Below are 19,713 nucleotides of genomic sequence, written 5' to 3'. Positions count from 1 at the left end.
TAAGGCTGCTATGAACATAGTGGAGCATGTGTCCTTATTACCAGTTGGAAGATCTTCTGGGTATATGCCCAGAAGAGGTATTGTTGGGTCCTCTGGTAGTACTATGTCCAATTTTCTGAGGAACCACCAGACTGATTTCCAGAGTGGTTGTACAAGCTTGCAATCCCACCAGCAATAGAGGAGTGTTTCTCTTTCTCCACAACCTCATCTGCCATCATAAAGTGGATGTTGGCATTTAGTCTAGTCTCTGCCCCACAGTTACCTGCCAACAGCCATGTGTACCTGACTCACTATAAAAGGGGCTGCTTATCCCCTCCTCTCTCTTGCTTTCCTGCTCTTGCTCTGTCCCCTTGTTCCTTCTCTCCCCACCTCATTACCCTCCTTCTCTCTCTCCGTGTGCTCGTGGCTGGCTTCTACTTATCTACTCTCTCTCTGCCTTTTTCTGTCTCTATTCCCTCAACTCCCCTCCTCATGCTCTAAATAAACTCTATTCTATGCTATACCATGGTTATGGTTGATCCCTCACAGGGAAGGGATGCCTCAGCATGAGCCTGCACAGCCACCCCTTTCCCCCCACACCTCCACCAAAGATAGTCACTGTCTTCTTTATTTTTAAAAATCACAACAGTGGATATATTGACGAAGTGAAGGGAAGCTATTTCTCTATATTCTAAGCACAAGGAATCACTTAGCTTTTACAGAAACAATTCAAAAGTATCAAACTTCTCAAATAAACAAGACTAAAAAGAAAAATCCCACAAATCAAGAGGAAATAGTAAGTTTTGATTATCATACTCATGGAGAATAGAGCATAGATAAAATATTAAAAGTGAAGCAATTTCTGGAAGCTAAGCTGTGCACTTTTCTTCTGTAGTTAGTTTATATAAAGTCATCATCTTCAAAAACACTTTGGATTTAATAGTGTTCTCTAGTGTTTGATCTTTATAAACTTCTAATCCCACATCAATGTTTGTATGATACCAAACGATACATCAAAAATGAATCACAGAAAAGTTTACTGAAAGTTGAATATCGTTTGCATGATTTTGCAACTGGAAATCATCAAAGGTAGTAAATTTTCTAAATTTTCCCTTTACAGTGTCCATGAAGGGCCACTGGATGTTCCGGAAATGCTGCAGAAAAGATTATTTGAATTAATAATTAATTAATCATAGATGCTGGCAGTGCACGAAAGCCAGGTAGCCATTTAGGCTGAGTAGGAGCTTGGACATAGTAAGAAGCCACAAAAACACCTGGGCTAAACAAATTGTTTTGTATGCCTGTGTGGCCCTTGAGTGCTGGGATTATGGCCATGTGATGCCACATCCAGCTGTTCTGTGTCTACCTGGGGACACTTGTACATAGAAAGTGCTCAGAGATAAGGGCTTTTCTGTACCTCTGTTTAAATAAGTTACAGTTACTCAGCTCTGTCTTTACTGAGCACAGAATGTTCAAGTGAATACATACATTAATTTCAAAGTTAACCAACAAAGTATTCAGGATGCAAAAATGATTTATAGCATGCTTTTAAGAAGAGCATCCTATTTTATTTATTATTTATTTATCCTATTATTTATTTATTATTATTTATTTATCCTATTGGGGATAAATAATGCAACAGGTTCAGCAACCTCCTTTTATATTCTCTCTCTCTCTCTCTCTCTCTCTCTCTCTCTATATATATATATATATATATATATATATATATATATATATATATATATATTGTATAAACTTGTCTAGTAAGATCTTATTTTGCCATATCTGGCAGAAATCCTGATGAGTTAATTTCATGTTTGATAAGTACCAAATTTTTTGGCAGCCTGTTCTTAAAAATAGTTATTAGATTCTGGATCTCATTCAATATCTTTCTGGAGAGAGCATCCAAGTGTTTTTAGACATATAGAATGCTTATAGTATAGAATTCCTAAGTATAAAATAACTCAAATATCTGGGTAAATTTTTGTCTCATGCTTTGCATTTTGATGTCTGTGTGAACACAAATATGAAGGTGAATGTTTATTGGTCATGGACAAATCTCTTACAGGATGAGATTTTGAACAAAGCAAAACTGCTTTGTGTAATAAACAGAAAACACAGAATCATAGTTCACCAGCCAAGATGTCTGATCTTCTGAAAATTTTTATAAGAAAGATGATACAGTTCTGTGACTACTTTTATTTGTCTATTTTTTGTTTATTTTTCATAAAAGATATCCTAAACATTAGTATTTTAACAACGTTATGCTTGAATGGAAACTGACTTCAGCAATTTTATATAATAAAAAGTGTAAGCCACCCATGTAACAAGTTACTTTCAGTAATTGCTAACTAAAAATACACTTTATCTCCATGTTTATTTTTAATGTATGTCTTAAGTAGAAGTGCTTCCTACATATTTTAATGGAAACAAAAGCGATTTTATTTTTGTACAAGGGATAGAAAATTGTTCTTTTAGATTTCTGCTATTTCGTTGCCTGCATTTTATTGTAAGTGATGGTTCAAAGATTTCTTTTACCTTCAAGTAATTTTTTTTATTATTAAAAGGTAGGAAAATTGGAAATTGAAAGTGGGCATGGATGTTGTTTTTTGGAATTACTGGATGCTTTTGAATGGATTTATTTCTGAGGAGCCTCTAAGAAGTCACCTGGGAATGACAAATCACTGCACTACTTTTGCGGGCTTGACCTATCCATATAATATTTTTGTTTTTCTTTTTTTTTTAAAAGATTCTGGAGGAGGCCTCTCTTCTCCTGTCCCCCCACAGAAAAAGACAGACATTAAAAACTTTTTTTATATAGGAATTTCTGTTATGTCCTGAAATTGCTATCAAAGATGTATTGGTTTCTCCCTTTTAATCTCTGTGAAAAGATTACTTTCTCTGTATTCAATAACTTGTAATATGTTAGAGTTGTAGCTCATTACTATTTCTCCAAATCTGGGATTCAGAATATGTCCAGCAATGATTCATAGGGAATCAAATACCGGCCAGCAAGTCACTCTTCAGGGACTTGTGGGTATGAATAAGTGTGTGGCGTTGGGCCCTTGTTAGAGTGAGTAATAGCACAGCAGAACCATACCTGCATGCCTCCATTTTAACAGGTTCAGACAAATTTTCCTGAGTCTGTTTCCTCTGTTGACTTCAGCTCTTGCCTGCAAAAATCAGGTGATATTTTTCCATACTGTATTTAAAGTGCTGTCTTTTTGAGCCATTATTAAGCCTGGCCATTTACTTTCTTATTACACCTTGTTAGAATAATATGGGAAATATTTGGAGTACTAGACTATCCTATTTGGTAACTATGCAGGCCTTTCCCAGATAGAATTGTAATTATGAATGGCTTTTCCCCCCAAATGTGTGGATATAGTAATTTGGAAATAGTAATTGTGGAAACAGCCATATTACCTGTGAAAAATAAACTAGATAACAATAACAAAACAAAAAGCATAACTCTCCCCCCCAAAAAAAATGCTGGGCGGTGGTGGCACATGCCTTTAACCCCAGCACTTGGGAGGCAGAGACCGGTGGATTTCTGAGTTCGAGGCTAGCCTGGTCTACCAAGTGAGTTCCAGGACAGCCAGAGCTATATAGAGATACCCTGTCTCAAAAAAACAACAAAACAAGACAAAACAAAACCCAAAACAAAACAAAACAAACAAATAAAAAAAAAAAACAAAAACCTAACAAAAACAAAAACTTACTTTAAAATTTCCTTAATTTAGTCAATTCTTTAACTGTCTCTGTTCTTTGGCCCTGATTTTGATGGTAGGCTGTTCTTCAAAGACAGTTCTTTAAAATGTTATTTGAAGCTGAGCTTCCCTATATACTGTATTTAACTCCCATCATGTTGCTCATTAAATTTGTTTCTTTCCTTTTGAGACATGACTTTACTCTGTAGCTCTAGTTTACCTAACACTGTCTATGTAAACCAGGTTGGCCTTGAACTCAGAGATCTGTTTGCCTCTGTCTCTTTCATGCTGAATTAAAGGGATGCACCACCCAGAGCTTCTGAATTTCTAGCATAATGTCTGACTTCTACTTTATTGTTCTGGAATTTTGTAGAATCCCAAATCACTTTAGTTATATATACAATATTTAATATGTTTGATTATATGGGTTAGGCAAATCCATGTTACATTAAATTATGAATGACGTAACAAGAAATAGTGAAATGTAGCGAGCTGTACCATCTGCCATTACAAGATGGCGCTGATTTCCGCTGTCCATCTGGTAAACAACTCACTTGCCGCCTTAGGACAGACATGCGCAGTTCTACATAGCCATGACTCAGCACAGCCCTCACTGCCCAGTCTTATGGTAAAGAGGTGATTCCTTTCCTAGCCTATCCCATGGCGACAACAAGGCACAGAGCACCCAGGCAGTGAAAGCTCCAGTATATAGGACGGCTGCCCTGGTCCATTGGGGTCCCCCCGTACCATCATGAAAAGACTTCCTGTATAAAGTGCTGTTGAGAAGGATCTTTGGTGTTGCGTTGTTCTTGCTGGCCAAGCACAGTTGCTACAGTGCAAGATGTTAGGTTTTAACATTAAAAAATCTTTTAAAAGAATTTTTCTTCTTTTTCTTAATAGTAAGGATCTTAAAGTGTCTGGGTTGAAGGGAGACTTTTTTTTTTTTCTATCAAATTACCACTTATTAGAGATGTAGACATTTTTTCTTTTCTATGTCTGGATGACCAAGGATGTAATGAGATACACACTGTTAATGTAGCAGTGGAGCCCAGTACAGTAGTATGTTTTTGAGTTGTAAGCATTTAAATTCATTCAAGATGGAAATTCAGAAGAGTGTAGATCTTCAGCAGAGTGCTGTTCATTTTTACCATATGTTAGGAGGTCCAAGAAGGGAGAAGAAATTGCATCAAGAAATGGTGACAAACTATCTAAAGAGCACTTAAGTGAAGGCCTGCAAAGAAAATGGGAAGCCAATTTATGTAGATAGGCAATGTAGAATGTTAAACAAAACATCATAAGGACAATATAAAAGTTATGAATAGTTGAGCTGATTGGGGCCCAAGGTGAGAGAAAGTTCATACTGCAAGCCACGAACTAGTTGCAAACAGAATGATTGCCGGTATGTGCACTTTATCAAGCTCAGAGTTAAAGTGCCGTTTTCGTCCTTGAACTTGCCTGTGATGTTTTATCCAGTGATGAATTACACCATGTTAAGTCCAGGAGTGGTGCATGAAGTGTGGGGGAGCCCCCTTTTCTCTAGTTATTTAGAAAGATGAACAACTCTGTATGTCTCAAAACAAATGATGCCTCTACTTTCAAGATTTTAATTGTTGAATTGTAATCACAAGGTATAGGTGATATATTTGCTTAATTAAAAAGACTGTTGCTTCTGTGAAAATAAGAAAAATGTCTAACAGTGGAAAACAAGAGCCAATACCAGAGCCTGAGTTTTTCATGAATGAGTTATCTTTGTACATATGGCTAAATGAAGTTCATCTATCACATGCTATTTCAGGGAAATAGTTCCAAACACATTATATGTTTTATGAAACTTGCAGTTTATATGGCATTCATTTGAGCCTCTAATAAAATTATGCTTGTTCAGATAATTTGTCAACAGCTTAATTTTAATTTTCAGAACTGAATTCTTTTTAATATGCACTATGGTCTGAATGTCTTTGTCTTCCTAAGTTTGAGTTCTGAAATTCACTTCCACGGTGATGGCTTTAAGAGGCAGGATCTTTAAGTTGTGTATTAGTTACTTATTTCAGCGCAGTGACAAAGGCCCAACAAAAGGAACTTAAGGAAGAAAGGGATTAATTTGGCTTATAGTTTGATGGTCCAGCTAATCACAGCAGGGAAGTCTTGATGGTAGAATGTGAAGCAGCTGGTCACATTGTGTTCATGGTCAGAAACCAGAGAGACATTTTTGCTTGTGTTTATCTCCTTTTTCTTTTTTGTTCAATTTAGGAAGCCAACTTATGGCATGGTGCAGCATACATTTAGGTAGGTGTTCCTTCTTCAGTTAAATGTTTCTGGAAATTCTGTCATGGCATGCCCAATAGTCTGGCTCCTTACTGATTCTAAATTCTAAATGTCAGGTGGTCAATCAAGATTAACCGTCCTCATTGGTAATCAGGACACAGGATAGGAACCTTCAGGAATGTTACTGGTTCCCTTATGAAAGAGATGTAAATGAGAGTTGCTCATATATAAGGATAGCTATCAGTGGACCCCTGACAGACTCAGGATCTGTGAACACCTTGACTTAGCTTTATCAGCATTGAGGACTGTGAGAGGGCAATTTGTATCAATGAAGTACCACATGTATATTATTTTCTTGTAATGGCCTGAATGGACTAAGCCATTATCTGAATTTAAAATGAGCCTACTTGCAAGGTAAATGAGTGATATTGGGTGAAGAGTGAGAACAAATTTTATTTGATAGAAAAGAGGCAAAAACAAAACAAAACAAAACAAAACAAAACAAAACCCAACCAAAAACCACTTGGAATGTGATGACCATGTACATCGTGGGCACATGCTGACTCTCAACAATATGCACGTTATTTACCTCTTTTAACTCATATATCCCTTTAAGTCAGTAATAGCATATATAGTTAAGTTTTTGGAGCAAATTTTCTGTACTCATTAGTTAAATACTAATACTTCACCTTTTCTTCCTATATGTAACCCCCCATCACACGCATATACTTTCTATGCACCTGCATACTAACTGGCGATATCCCAATTTCACTGTTGGTCCATAAAAATGTCTTCAGGCAAATGCCTTTTATGTTATTTGCTGAAAATGGAACATATAAAACTCCGAACAAAGCAGGGGCATAACGCAGAATAACCTCAGGACTTGAATGACTACTGGGACAAAGTGATTTTTTTAATGTCCTGAACTGGGCACTAGCTTAGTAAAAGAAAAGTTTGAGATTATTAGAGAAATTAGCCTATTATTACTAACACAACAGACAAGTTTACTCCTAGGTTTAAATTGTATATTTTTTCCAGGAGTCTTAGAAAAAAATAAAAATAAAACAAAAATCAGACAAAATTGGTGTCAATTTTGGTCAAAATTGGGTCAAAATTGGTCTCAAGCATCACAGATTATTTTCTTTATTTTCTCCACAGTAGTTTAAAAACACTGGGGGAGCAGGGCATGGTGGCACATTCACAGTACTCTATGCTCAGCTACTGACAGGTTCTATAGTACCAGAAGATAAAGAAATGGTAGGTGCCATTCAAGTGCATGTGGCACAACTAGCCAGTTGGTACCTCTCCAATTCATCTTCTCATAGGTTATTTGAGTGTCCTGGTGACCTAGTAACCTAGTCAGCAAGTGATTAGAGATGGAGGCAGATACTTCAGCCTTCAGCCATAACCATGGCTATCATACCACATCACTCCTATTATATTCCATTCTTTGCTTTTCCCCCAGTGGTTTGTTTTGTTTTGTTTTGTTTTGTTTTGTTTTGTTTTGTTTTGTTTTCGAGACAGGGTTTCTCTGAATAGCCCTGGCTGTCCTGGAACTCACTCTGTAGACTAGGCTGGCCTCGAACTCAGAAATCCACCTGCCTCTGCCTTCCGAGTGCTGGGATTAAAGGCATGCGCCATTTCATCCAGATTTTCCAGTTTTGTTGAGTATAGGCTTTTGTAGTAGAATCTGATAATTTTTTGAATTTCCTCAGTTTCTGTTGTTATATCTCCCCTTTCATTTCTGCTTTTGTTAATTTGGATACTGTCTCTGTGCCCTCTGGTTAGTCTGTCTAAGGGTTTATCTATCTTGTTGGTTTTCTCAAAGAACCAGCTCCTGGTTTTGTTGATTCTTTGTATAGTTCTTTTTGTTTCTACTTGGTTGATTTCAGCCCTGAGTTTGATTATTTCCTGCCATCTACTCCTCTGGGGTGTATTTACTTCTTTTTGTTCTACAGCTTTCAGGTNTGCTGTTAAGCTGGTAGTGTATGCTTTCTCCAGTTTCCTTTTGGAGGCACTCAGAACTGAATTTTCCTATTAGCACTGCTTTCATTGCGTCCCATAAGTTTGTATCTTCATTTTTATTAAATTCTAAAAGTCTTTAATTTCTTTATTTCTTCCTTAACCAATTTATCATTGAGTAGGGTATTGTTCAGCTTTCATGTGTATGTGGGCTTTCTGTTGTTTTTGTTGTTACTGAAGGCCAGCCTTAGTTAGTGGTGATCTGACAGAACGCATGGGATTATTTTAATCTTCTTGTATCTGTTAAGGCCTGCTTTATGACTGATTATATGGTCAATTTTGGAGAAGGCACCATGAGGTATTGTGAAGAAGGTATATTCTTTTGTTTTAGGTTGAAATTTTGTATAGATATCTGTTAAATCCATTTGGTCCAAAACTTCTGTTAGTTTTACTGTGTCTCTGCTTAGTTTCCAGGATCTGTCCATTGCTGCGAGCAGGGTGTTGAAGTCTCCCACTATTTTTTTTTTTCTCGAGAGAGGGTTTCTCTGTATAGCTCTGGCTGTCCTGGAACTCATTTTGTAGACCAGGCTGGCCTCTAACTCAGAAATCCGTTTGCCTCTGCCTCCCAAGTGCTAGGATTAAAGGTGTGTGCTACCACCACCCGGCGAAGTCTCCCACTCTTATTGTGTGAGGTACAATGTGTGCTTTGAGTTTTAGCAAAGTTTCTCTTATGAATGTGGGTGCTTTTGCATTTGGAGCATAGATGTTCAGAATTGAGAGTTCTTCTTCGTAGATTTTTCCTTTGATGAATATGAAGTGTTCTTCGTTATCTTTTTTGATGACTTTAGGTTGAAAGTCTATTTCATCCGATAATAGAATGGCTACTCCAGCTTGTTTCTTGGGACCATTTTGCTTAGAAAATTGTTTCCAGCCCTTTACTCTGAAGTAGTGTCTTTCTTTGACACTGAGGTGTGTTTCTTATATACCACAAAATGTTGCATCCTGTTTACATATCTAGTCTGTTATTCTATGTCTTTTTATTGGGGAATTGAATCCATTGATGTTAAGAGATATTAGGGAATAGTGTTTGTTGCTTCCTGTTATTTTTGATGTTATTTTATGCTTGTGTTCTTTTGGGTTTGTTGAAAGAAGATTACTTTCTCGCTTTTTCTAGGGTGTAGTTTCCTTCCTCATGTTGGAGTTTTCCATCTATTATCATTCGTAGGGATGGATTTGTGGAAAGATATTGTGTAAATTTGGTTTTGTCATGAAATACCTTGGTTTCTCCATCTTTGGTAATTGTGAGTTTTGCTGGGTATAGTAGCCTGTGCTGGCATTTGTGTTCTCTTGGGTCTGGTGACACTGGGAAAGTTTGGGAACATTTAGGAAGTGGAGCCTTACTGGAGAAAGTAGGTCAATAGAGTGGCCTTGAATCTTTAGATCCTGGTTCCACTTTCTATTCACTTTCTGCTTGCTGAGTAGAGATGAAATGTGACCAGCCACCTGCTTGCTCCTTGGCATCAGGCCTTCTCCACCTGCTGCTATGTCTTCCCTGACATTGTAGATTGTATCCCCTTGGGACTGTAAGCTAAAATAAACCTATTTTCTCTAAGAAGAGGAAAGGAGAGGGAGAAAGAGGAGAAGAGGTACATTTCAAAACTGTGAAGCTTCTAAAAGGAAAATCTTTATAAATATAAATAAAACTCAACTAGTTATGTAGACAGCTGGAATGATTAAAACTAACTTAAATGCAGTATTTAATTTCAAAAGACAATTTTTGGTTTTATGACTTCAATACATCTAATCTTTAGTGAAATAACATTGTATTAACTGTATATAGTACTCTCCAGTTCACAAATAATACATAAATAGCATATGCACTTTAAGATCAGTGACCAACCACATCACTTCTTTCTAAGTCTTTTCATTGTACGTGTGTGTCAGTTCATATAACATATGAAACTGCTTAGTCTTTCTTTCATCACTTAAGTGTGAAAATTCAGTAAGGAATCACTTTGGAATGGGAATTCCAGTTGAACATGGGTATAATTACTGAAGGAGTAAAGGAGAACTTATAATTAAGCTTTGGAATGTGTGTATTCTGATGGGTAAAAGAGCTGGCATAAAAGTCACCCTGAAAGTGACAGTGGGAAATAGTTCGTGCTGTCAAAGGAACAAATGGAACGAGAGGAAGCTAATCAAATTGAAGAGAGGAATATGATGTTTCATCTGGGCCTGGTAGTATAGGGCCTCTAAACCTAACTGCTTGGGATGCTGAGGCAGATGTTCACAAGTCCTGGGCCAGCCTGAGCTACAGTGTTAGTTGAAAGCCAGTCTGAGCCTCAAAATAAAAAGTAAAGAAGAGGTGTGAGCCAGTGGTGATCAGTAACGGAACACAACCTTAGCATGCACAAGGGTCAAGGCTCAACCCACGGTCACTTTCTATTGTTCTCCCCAACCAAAAGACAGTTTTTAAGCCACAAACCAGATGCTTGCCTCAATTATATCACACAACAGGAAGTAAAGGGTAAACAATACTCACACCACTCTTTAGAAGAATTTTTTTTTAAAAAAAATAATCAAACATTTTATTTCTCAACATTTCTATTTTGTAATTAATGGGTTAAATGAACACCAGTTTTCCTACATTTCATTTTTCCATTTATAACCAACATGAACGTTTCTAATACTTTGACAAAAACATTTAAAGGTCAAAGTACAGCCATTTTTCCACCCACCAAAGGATAAATTAAGATTAGCTCATATAATCATTTTTACAGTTTGTACTACTGTGCAAGATGAAGACAATTTGTGTTCCTATTTGAAATAGTGTTTTCTGAATTACTGATAAACACCACATGACACTTCAAGTTCATCAAGTAGGAATGGCCTCATCCACAGCTCCAAGGTCTCCCATCTCTTGAGGTCATCTCTTCATGTCCATTTCCTGCCCATGCACCAGTTATAATTCCTGTCCTGGAGGTTGACAGTGGTAAGCAACAGCCAACATAGTTTTCAGCTGATTTCACTATGACTTTATTGTTTATGCTGCTTTCTGGTGGTCATTCTCCTTGCTCTAGATGCCACTGTTCCCTTTTAACTGACTTTCTTCCATTTTTCTCTTTGAATTTAGCCCTGGATCCTGGTTCCAGACCTTGTGAGAGAAGGCTCATTCTTCAGTCTTATAAAGCATGAATATACTTCGGGAAAGAACAAAACTGCCTAAAGCTAGAGCATAAGGCTGGGGGATGGCTCAGTGGTAAAGTGATTGCGGCACATGTATGAGGAACTGAATTCAGATCTCCAGCCTCACATAAATTCTGGGCAGATGTAGCAGCCCACCTGTAGTCCAGACTTCAGCTGATGGAGACAAATTCTCCAGGGCAAGCTGTGTAGCTTGAGTAGCTCGGTCAGTCAGCTCTGGGTTCTAGTGAGAGACCCTGCCTCAGTGAATAAGGTGGAGAACAATCAAAGACTCCTGATATTAGCCTTGAGCCTCCATGTGTATGTGTATGTGAACATGCACGCACACATGCAAGAACATACACATACCCAAAGGGAAAGTATCAAAATAAAGTTTAATGTGGAGATTTTATTCCAGATTTGTTTAGGTTTACACACATCTTAGATGACACCAAACAGGCTAAAAATTAGAACATGACACCTCAGGATGTTATATTTTATACTGCAGAAAATCAAATAAAAAATATGAGAAGTCCAAGGAGAAGAGCATGAAGAGAGATACAGATATTAAAAACTTCAGTAGACTTAACTGTCAGAGTCATGTAAGCAAGAAGTGAGGGTAGGGAGAAATTGAACATACTGGGGGCACAAACATAGAACTTATTATTTAGTGATTTAAAAACAGACCAATGAAGACTTTTTTCCACTGAAAATCTAGAACTCACATAGTAGAGTGTATTAAGAACAACACAAATGACGGTCATCTTAACATGCTGTGTCACATAGGATCCTCCATCTCACCAGTTGCTGGTCCCCGCTGTCGAACCTCCCTCCATTTCCCTACCCTTTCCTACTCCCAACCCTTTCTAGTTATCCTGCTTCTGTGAAGTCAAGTTCTTAACCTTCCATATGGGGTTTGTCTTTCTGGGTGTGGCTATTTCACTACATCCTAACCATGATTACTCTCAAGTTCTCAGTATTTGTTTACACTAATCTAGGCTTGGTTACAAATAGTGCCATGTTGCCTCACCCAGGGTACAAGTATTTGAAACAGATGATTCAGCAATTCTTTTCTGCAGCAACCCCAGATGAAGTCACTGCCCCTTGCTTCACTTACTCACATGCTATAACCATCCAATGCATCGTGTCTAGTGTTGCTCTAAACTACTACCTTCTCAATTAAATTACGTATATGAAAATAATATCTTACACCTTACTGATCTTCCTTCCTTCACATATCTCCAAGATTCTGAGTTATGACATTTCCTTCTCGGTGAAGACTTCTTGCTAAAAACGTTTTTTGCAATTTGTTCTTTTAGAAAAAATGAAATGTGTAATGACAATATATATATATATATTTTTTTTTTTCTGGTTGGCAGGTAGTTTTGTAATTTCTACTTTTTACTGAAACACAAGGAGACTAATTTATGATAGGATGAAATCCTCATCAGATAATTAATAAATGTCATGTCGTTTATATAGTTACCTCCCGGTAGTTATTACAATTCCTTTCCATTAGCCAATGCATGTGAATAGTAATTTTCTCAACACATTGAAGGGAGTAGCAATTAATTGTTGAACTATGAGATGGCAGCTTTCTGAGCTCAACACTCATGCAAGGTACTTGGCTTTTATTTTCTTGTTTTCTATGTTCAAGGATTTTTCAGCATTGAACGAAGAAAGGAAAGATATCTTACACATTACAATAGAGATACTCAATGTAAATAGGAGAGTAGTCTGTAATATTATCATGAGAAGGGCTAGCAAAATGGTAAAAAGCTTTAACATTGCTAGCAAAGAAAGATCCTTCACTTGTTTTGCAGTACTTATTGTAAAATAAGGCTTGATTTACGTCAAGTGTATTGCTTGAAATTTTTTTTCTGTTTTCATTCCCCACTTTTCTTTTTTTCTTTTTCAATTTTTACTAGGTATTTACTTCATTTACATTTCAAATGCTATCCCCAAAGTCCCCTATACCCTCCCCCCACCCCCCTACCCACCCACTCCCCCTTCTTGGCCCTGGTGTTCCCCTGTACTTGGGGCATATAAAGTTTGCAAGACCAATGATGGCTGACTAGGCCATCTTCTCCTACATATGCAGCTAGAGACACGAGCTCTGGGGGTACTGGTTGGTTCATATTATTGTTCCACCTATAGGGTTGCAGAACCCTTCAGCTCCTTGCTTGAAATTTTTACTAGGAATATTCTTCCAGAGAAGATAACTTAAAAACAACAACTTGTATTATCAAATGAAAACGAAAATGCAACCTACCAAAACCTGGGATACAATGAGAGCAGCATCATTTGCTTTTAGAACTTGTTTTTAAATGTATTTGTATTTATTTTATATTATTTATAATATTTATTTATATTATTATTTTTTACTCTTCCCCCTTCCTTTTCTTTCTAACATGAATCTCTTGCATTGTGCTCGGATAAGATGTAAGGCTATCTTCTTTAATTATCTATCTATCTATCTCTCTGTCTGTCTGTCTGTCTGTCTCTCTCTATCTATCTATCTATCTATCTATCTATCTATCTATCTATCTATCTATCTATCTATCTCTATATCTATCTATCTATCTATCTATCTATCTATCTATCTATCTATCTATCTATCTATCTATCTATCTATCTACCTACCTTTCTATCTTTCTATCTTTCTATCTATCTATCTATCTATCTATCTATCTATCTATCTATCTATCTATCTATCTATCTACCTACCTTTCTATCTTTCTTTCTTTCTTTCTTTCTTTCTTTCTTTCTTTCTTTCTTTCTTTCTTTCTTTCTTTCTTTCTTTCTATCTATCTACAACCTGCTCAGTCTCTGCAAAGCTATTTTTATGAATATGATTTCAGGATGACTACTTGGATTTGGATGATTAATTGAAATGCTCTTTTCTGGGGAAGACCATTTCTCTTATTAGCATTCTTTAGTTGCCTGCATCTTCGTTTAGGATTGAGGCCGCATGACATGTTCTCCTTTCATGTTTACTGATGTTATCCTTGTTTAGTCAGCTACATTGTTGGACTGGTAGGCGTGGTTTCCCTGTCATTTCTTAGAGCCACACTCTCACAGGAGACTTCTTGTTTCCCTGATGCAATCGTTCTGACCCCTGTTCCTCAATTTTCTCTGTCTGGTTCGAAGAGAAGTGTTTTTGGTGAGGGCGAAAAGTACATTTTAACTGTGGGCATCGAGGTATTTAAAATGCAGTTAAGAATTGTGTTGGTTTATAAAGTGGTTGTTTTACGTTCTCCTCCAAGATCCATAACCTTGCTAGCCACAGGTGGTTGGCTACTTTTCTAGTGCCAGTCATAATTTCCCTCTAGTTAAGCAGGTCTTAAGTCCAATTAGAGAGATGCTGGTAACTGCCAAAATCTGCATACCACAATTCCACCCGCAGGCATATCTTTTCTAAGAACTGTAGTTTGTAGGCATTATAGCTGAGTAAGTGTTGGTCTCTCCCCTCTCTTGGAAGCTTGTATAGTACTTTCTGGTAGCATTAAAGCTAGGCCTAAGAGGAGGCTTTCAGGTTAGATCCAGCTTGGATCCTCCAGGCCCTGTGTCTGAAGAGCACAGAGTCTAAAGCAATAGGGACTTACCTTCAAACTCTGGGAGGCAACCTAGGACAACAGCAATAGCCTATGATGTTTTGCAAGTCTCTTGGATAACCCCAACTAAGAGGTCAAAAGGGAGTTTTTTATGGGTGGTGTTAGGATATGGCTCTTGTTGGGGAGCATTGTTGGTCCATTCAACTACATAAACATTTAATTTCATTGAAACTGTATATGAGACTCATACGTATTATATGTAATTTTAGGTAAGTGGATAATTATGTGAATCCTTATGACTTTGCAGACATCCTTACTCAGTCCATATCCTTGTGGATTGACCTCCCATCTACCTCCCTGATTACCTTCCTCTTCAAATCACAAATTTAGCTCTCACACAATTCTAATGTGAGTGAATATCAGTGCTACTATATAGACCTTTCTAGACAGACTCACTCACAGCTTTGTGCTACTTAATGATGGTGAAAGTTCTGAGAAATGGATATATTGGGTTATATTGTCCCTGTGAGAATATTGCACTGGTTTACATGGATCAAGATGGTATAATATACACACTCCCATGCTGTATAGATACATATAACATGTAGGTTTATAGTATATTGAATAGTAGGGTTTCTTCAGTATAGCCTTTTGAGCTCATGACAAGCAAAATAGCTTGAAATAATGTCAAGCTTAAGAGAAAATAATACGATTAAAAGACATAACAGATGTATTGGGTGCTACTAGTATAAAAGGCATTCTGCTTTATAGTAAACATCATTTTGTAAGTCTTAATAGAAAGAGTACACTCTTTTGTTAAAAAAAATTTGTTTTTTATTAAATTTGCTTATTTGATATATATGATGAGTACACTGTAGCTGTAGACACACCAGAAGAGGGCATCAAATCCAATTACAGACGGTTGTGAGCCACCATGTGGTTGCTGGGAATTGAACTCAGGACCTCTGAAAGAGCAGCTGATGCTCTTAACCTCTGAGCCATGTCTCCATGGCTCCATGTACTCTCCCAAGAGTACACTCTTAAATGATGGTAAGGAGTATACTAGAGCAAGCACATAGGCTAGTAATGTATTTATTTATTATCATTATCAAGTATTATGTAACATGCATAAGTGTGAGTGTTGCACAATACACTTGCTTACACAGCATAACTACAGTGACGTGAGTGATATAGGGTAGTGTGACACTATGCTGTTACTAGGTGATGGGAAATTTTGAGCTCCATTAATCTTATCATTAACTTTTTATTGGTTCTTTATGAATTTACATCATGCACCCCAATCCCATTCATTTCTTTCTCCTCATACCCACTCTCTGCTCTTGCAACCACTTCAACAACAGAGAAAAAATATCTTGTTGTGGAAGCTGTAGTGTGTCATAGTGGCTCATACTATACCCTTTGGCCTCACTTTTTTGTCTGCAAATGTTCACTGCAATGACTTGTTGGCCTAATACAAGGCCTCTGGCTTCTGTTACTCTTTCAGTCCTAGAACTTCACTGGGACTCCTCTCAGATACCCTGTTGTTGCCCAGTGTCATGGAGATCCTGAGTTTTGGCTCTGTAGGACTGGCCCCTTTATGTGCTCCAGCAGTTCACCAATGGGGAAGATGTTGGGATGGACCAAATCAAGCTCTGGATGTGGGTCTGAGAGGTATCTGAGCTAGGCAGTCTGCTGGCTCTCCCACTCACACGTGCTTGAGGTCAACTCACCAGCGTCCCCTGCTACCAGGCCCAGCTCTATCCTGCTGCCCATGCACGGTATAGGGCCCGCTCTCCCAAGTGTTAGAGCCAGTGAGGGACATGGCCATTTCTTCCACTCTCATGACTTTAGGGCCATGTTTTCCTGTCTTCCATAGGTGGAAAGTGGCAAGGGAGGGGATCCATCTTTCCCTTGCCCACATTATCACATGGCAGACAAGTTGCTGAGCTAGCTCTCTCATGCTCATGTCCTTGGGGTAGCTCGCCCCCAACTCCCATAATATGAGGGGCGCTGTCCTGAGTACTGCGGCTGGCTAGGGGATCAGCTCTCCTGCTTTCATGCCTTCAGGGTCAGCTCTCCCAAAATGCCCACGTGAGGGGTGGGGCCAAATCAGTACAATCCTCAGACATCAACATATCTCTGGGCAGCAGTCCAAACCAGGGACATCCGCCTGGTGGGAACAGACCCCTGTTGTTACAGGGCAAACCCAGACATGGCCCTCGATGGACCTTGCCAAGGTCCAAAGTGGCATCACTGGCTACTCACAACATGCTGTTACTCACTACCCTTAAGTCTCCAGTTCAGTCTCTCTTCATTGTACCCGCGTCCTTCTATTTCTCTTCCTCTTCCGTGTCTCCACCATTTACTTGCTTCTCTTGGTGCCCAGGGTCTTTGAGTGTCCAGTGTCATCTCAGGGGTGGCTTCAGGAGTGCTATGCACCACTTGTGCATTATGGTTCTGAGTAGGGATCATCTCAGGTATGGTCTGCCGCAGCTCCCTCTCTCCCCACCCAGGCCTGCTTGTCACCTAATTGGTGGTCATCTCAGGCTAGTTCCTTGTCCAGACCCCATGGCACCTGTCTGTTGGTCATCTCAGGCTTGCTTCTTGACCCGACATGCCTAAGATAGCCCACTTGAGAGTCATCTGTCTTGGGATCACTCCTGCAAAGGTCCCAGGTGGGGTTCTTCTAGTCTTTGGCTTGCTCCTGGGCCTGGGAGCTATTAGGGCCTTCACAGAGCTGGACATCTCAAGCTCTCTCTCCCTGCTCCCCCTCCCAAGGAATGTTAGGCTACTAATCATTCAGATTTTCATAGAACAAAACACTTGACACAGACATAGCTTCTCTCCTCTGTCCCCTCCTGACTCATGTGACAAAGCAGACAAACCTATAATGCTTCTAGGGGCAGGCATTATATTTAATCTTATGGGACCACTATTATATCTGAATTGATCACAGCATTATTGTATAGCACACACGCACACACACACACACACACACACAAAGATTATATGTGATTATATAATTATAGATGATTATAGATGAATCTATTTAAACTCTTTTGATCTAAATTTGTTTCAGACTTTGTCTAGATCTAATATTTGTCCTTTCAATTATGGTTCCTCATCATTTAACTATCAGGAAGCCTGTAACTGGAAACCTTCCCTGTCTTGTTAGGTGACCACACAGATTGTCCTAAATGTTCTTCCATGAGATTGTTGGACCAGAAAAGCCTGGAATTTTATTTTTGAGGGGGAGGGAAAGATGATTTATGGTTTCTAAAGTCACATCCTTGCTATTTTGAATTCCATACTCAGAAATGAATCAGATGAATTCTTTATATTAATTAGGAAAAGTCTAAGAAGGCTTAATATATCATTTCCAATAACCAATTTAAGTGTCTCAGCCCAAAATATAAATGCTCAATTATGAAATTTTAGACATTCAGTAAGATGTTAGTGGGAGAAGGTGGTGGGACATGCTTGAAATCATTCAGACAAACTGATTCCTTAAGTAGGCTTAAGAGTCCTTTTCACGTGACATTGTTAAATTGAGGTGAAAAAGCAATTATAAGATAAACGTGTTTTACTCAAGAGTATGACTCGGGGTAATATAACTTACTATGTCTTATTGTATTTCTTGCCAACACCCCTATTTTTCATTTTCTATTGTGTTACAACCTCAGTTTACTATTCATTGTGTTTACAGAATGTCTCTAATCCTAGGTCCCAGGAAATATATTTTCATCAGGACAGAGAATCATACGGTGACATGTTTATGGGTTAATATCAGGAAATAATAAATATTTACCAGATAAAATACACAAAAGAATTGAATAAATTTTGCTCAGTATTTCTTGCGGTATCACCAGGAGACCAGTTGAAAAATATTAGCACTGAAGTAGATTTTTTTGTGTGTGTGAAAATTTATAGCAATTGAAAGCAGAAGTTTAAGATGAAGTTGCCTGCACGGTCTTACCGCATGATCCCTAGGCTCCGTCAGGGAGATTGACATTTTTGATCTCCATCATTATTTTTAGGTAGTACATTCATAGACTGAGCAGAGCTGAATAATGTTCTTCAATGAATTCAGTTGTTGGTGCCAGTGTCTTGAAAGGCTCCTTGCTAACATTTGTGCTTCCTAGCATTTATCAACAGGGATCACTAGTCGCAGCTGTTCTGACTGGGTTATGAAAACCCAGCAGTTATCTTAATCCTCTCTTTTTCCTGACTGAGATTTATTTTTTTCATATTACTTAGACAATTTTTGCCAAGCTACTTTCTGTGGAGGAGGGACAATTTCTTCTATAATATTTAAGACCTCTGCTAATAACTCGAGGAAAGGAATTAGGATGTCTACATTAGCTGCTTTGTGTGTGTGAGAGTCAAGTTCTGAAGCACCTCTTTTATGGCCATGTGCTCCTGTGCACAGAGTGGCCATGAGGTCAACCACAGGTGCGATTTCGCAGAAGCTGTCTGTCATGTTTTTGAGACAGGGCTTGCCAGTTAGACTAGGGTGGTGGGCTAATGAGTCCTCAACATTCACCCATCTCTGCCTCCCTAGTGTTGTAAATACAAGTATGTGCTATCATGTTGGCTTTCTATATGGGTATTAGGGACAGAATTCAGGACTCATGCCTGATTCAGGGTTATCGATTTCTGCCAATCAGCAGTTGGTAAATAATTCACTGCTAAAGAAACACTCATGCCTGCTTTCTTTTGATCTCATAAAAATATTCCTTCCATTTGAAAAATTTTTTAAAGAAAACAGTAGAAAATAATCTTATTAACTGTTTAAAAGAGGCAAGTTAATTCAAACATATCTGATTAAGATACATCTTTTATAGCGTTAATGTTATGGTCAATTTGTTTAATTTTATCCTCCAATGATTAAAAGCATTTGTAAAATAAAGTGAAATCTTTACTTATTTGTAGGGGATAAATAAAAACAAATAAGAACTAAACACACTCATGAAAGGTTATAGGTACAGAGACAAAATTTAGAGCTAAGATGAAAGGATGGACTATCCAGAGAGTACCCCATTCGGGAGTCCATCCCATCA

At 38.1% G+C, this 19,713-nt stretch overlaps 1 non-coding gene across 1 annotated transcript; it reads right to left on the bottom strand.

Annotated features, from left to right (window-relative positions):
- Positions 1-17,432: 17,432 nt before the first annotated feature.
- LOC115063744 lies at positions 17,433-17,560 on the bottom strand. Its single transcript, XR_003843621.1, has one exon. It is a non-coding gene; the product is annotated as a small nucleolar RNA SNORA17 (small nucleolar RNA).
- Positions 17,561-19,713: the final 2,153 nt, after the last annotated feature.

This window comes from Mus pahari, chromosome 3 (genome assembly GCF_900095145.1).
Source record: "Mus pahari chromosome 3, PAHARI_EIJ_v1.1, whole genome shotgun sequence".
Classification (NCBI taxonomy): Eukaryota; Metazoa; Chordata; class Mammalia; order Rodentia; family Muridae; genus Mus; species Mus pahari.
Note: the sequence above shows the minus strand (reverse complement) of the source record. Positions and strands in the feature narration are given on the sequence as shown.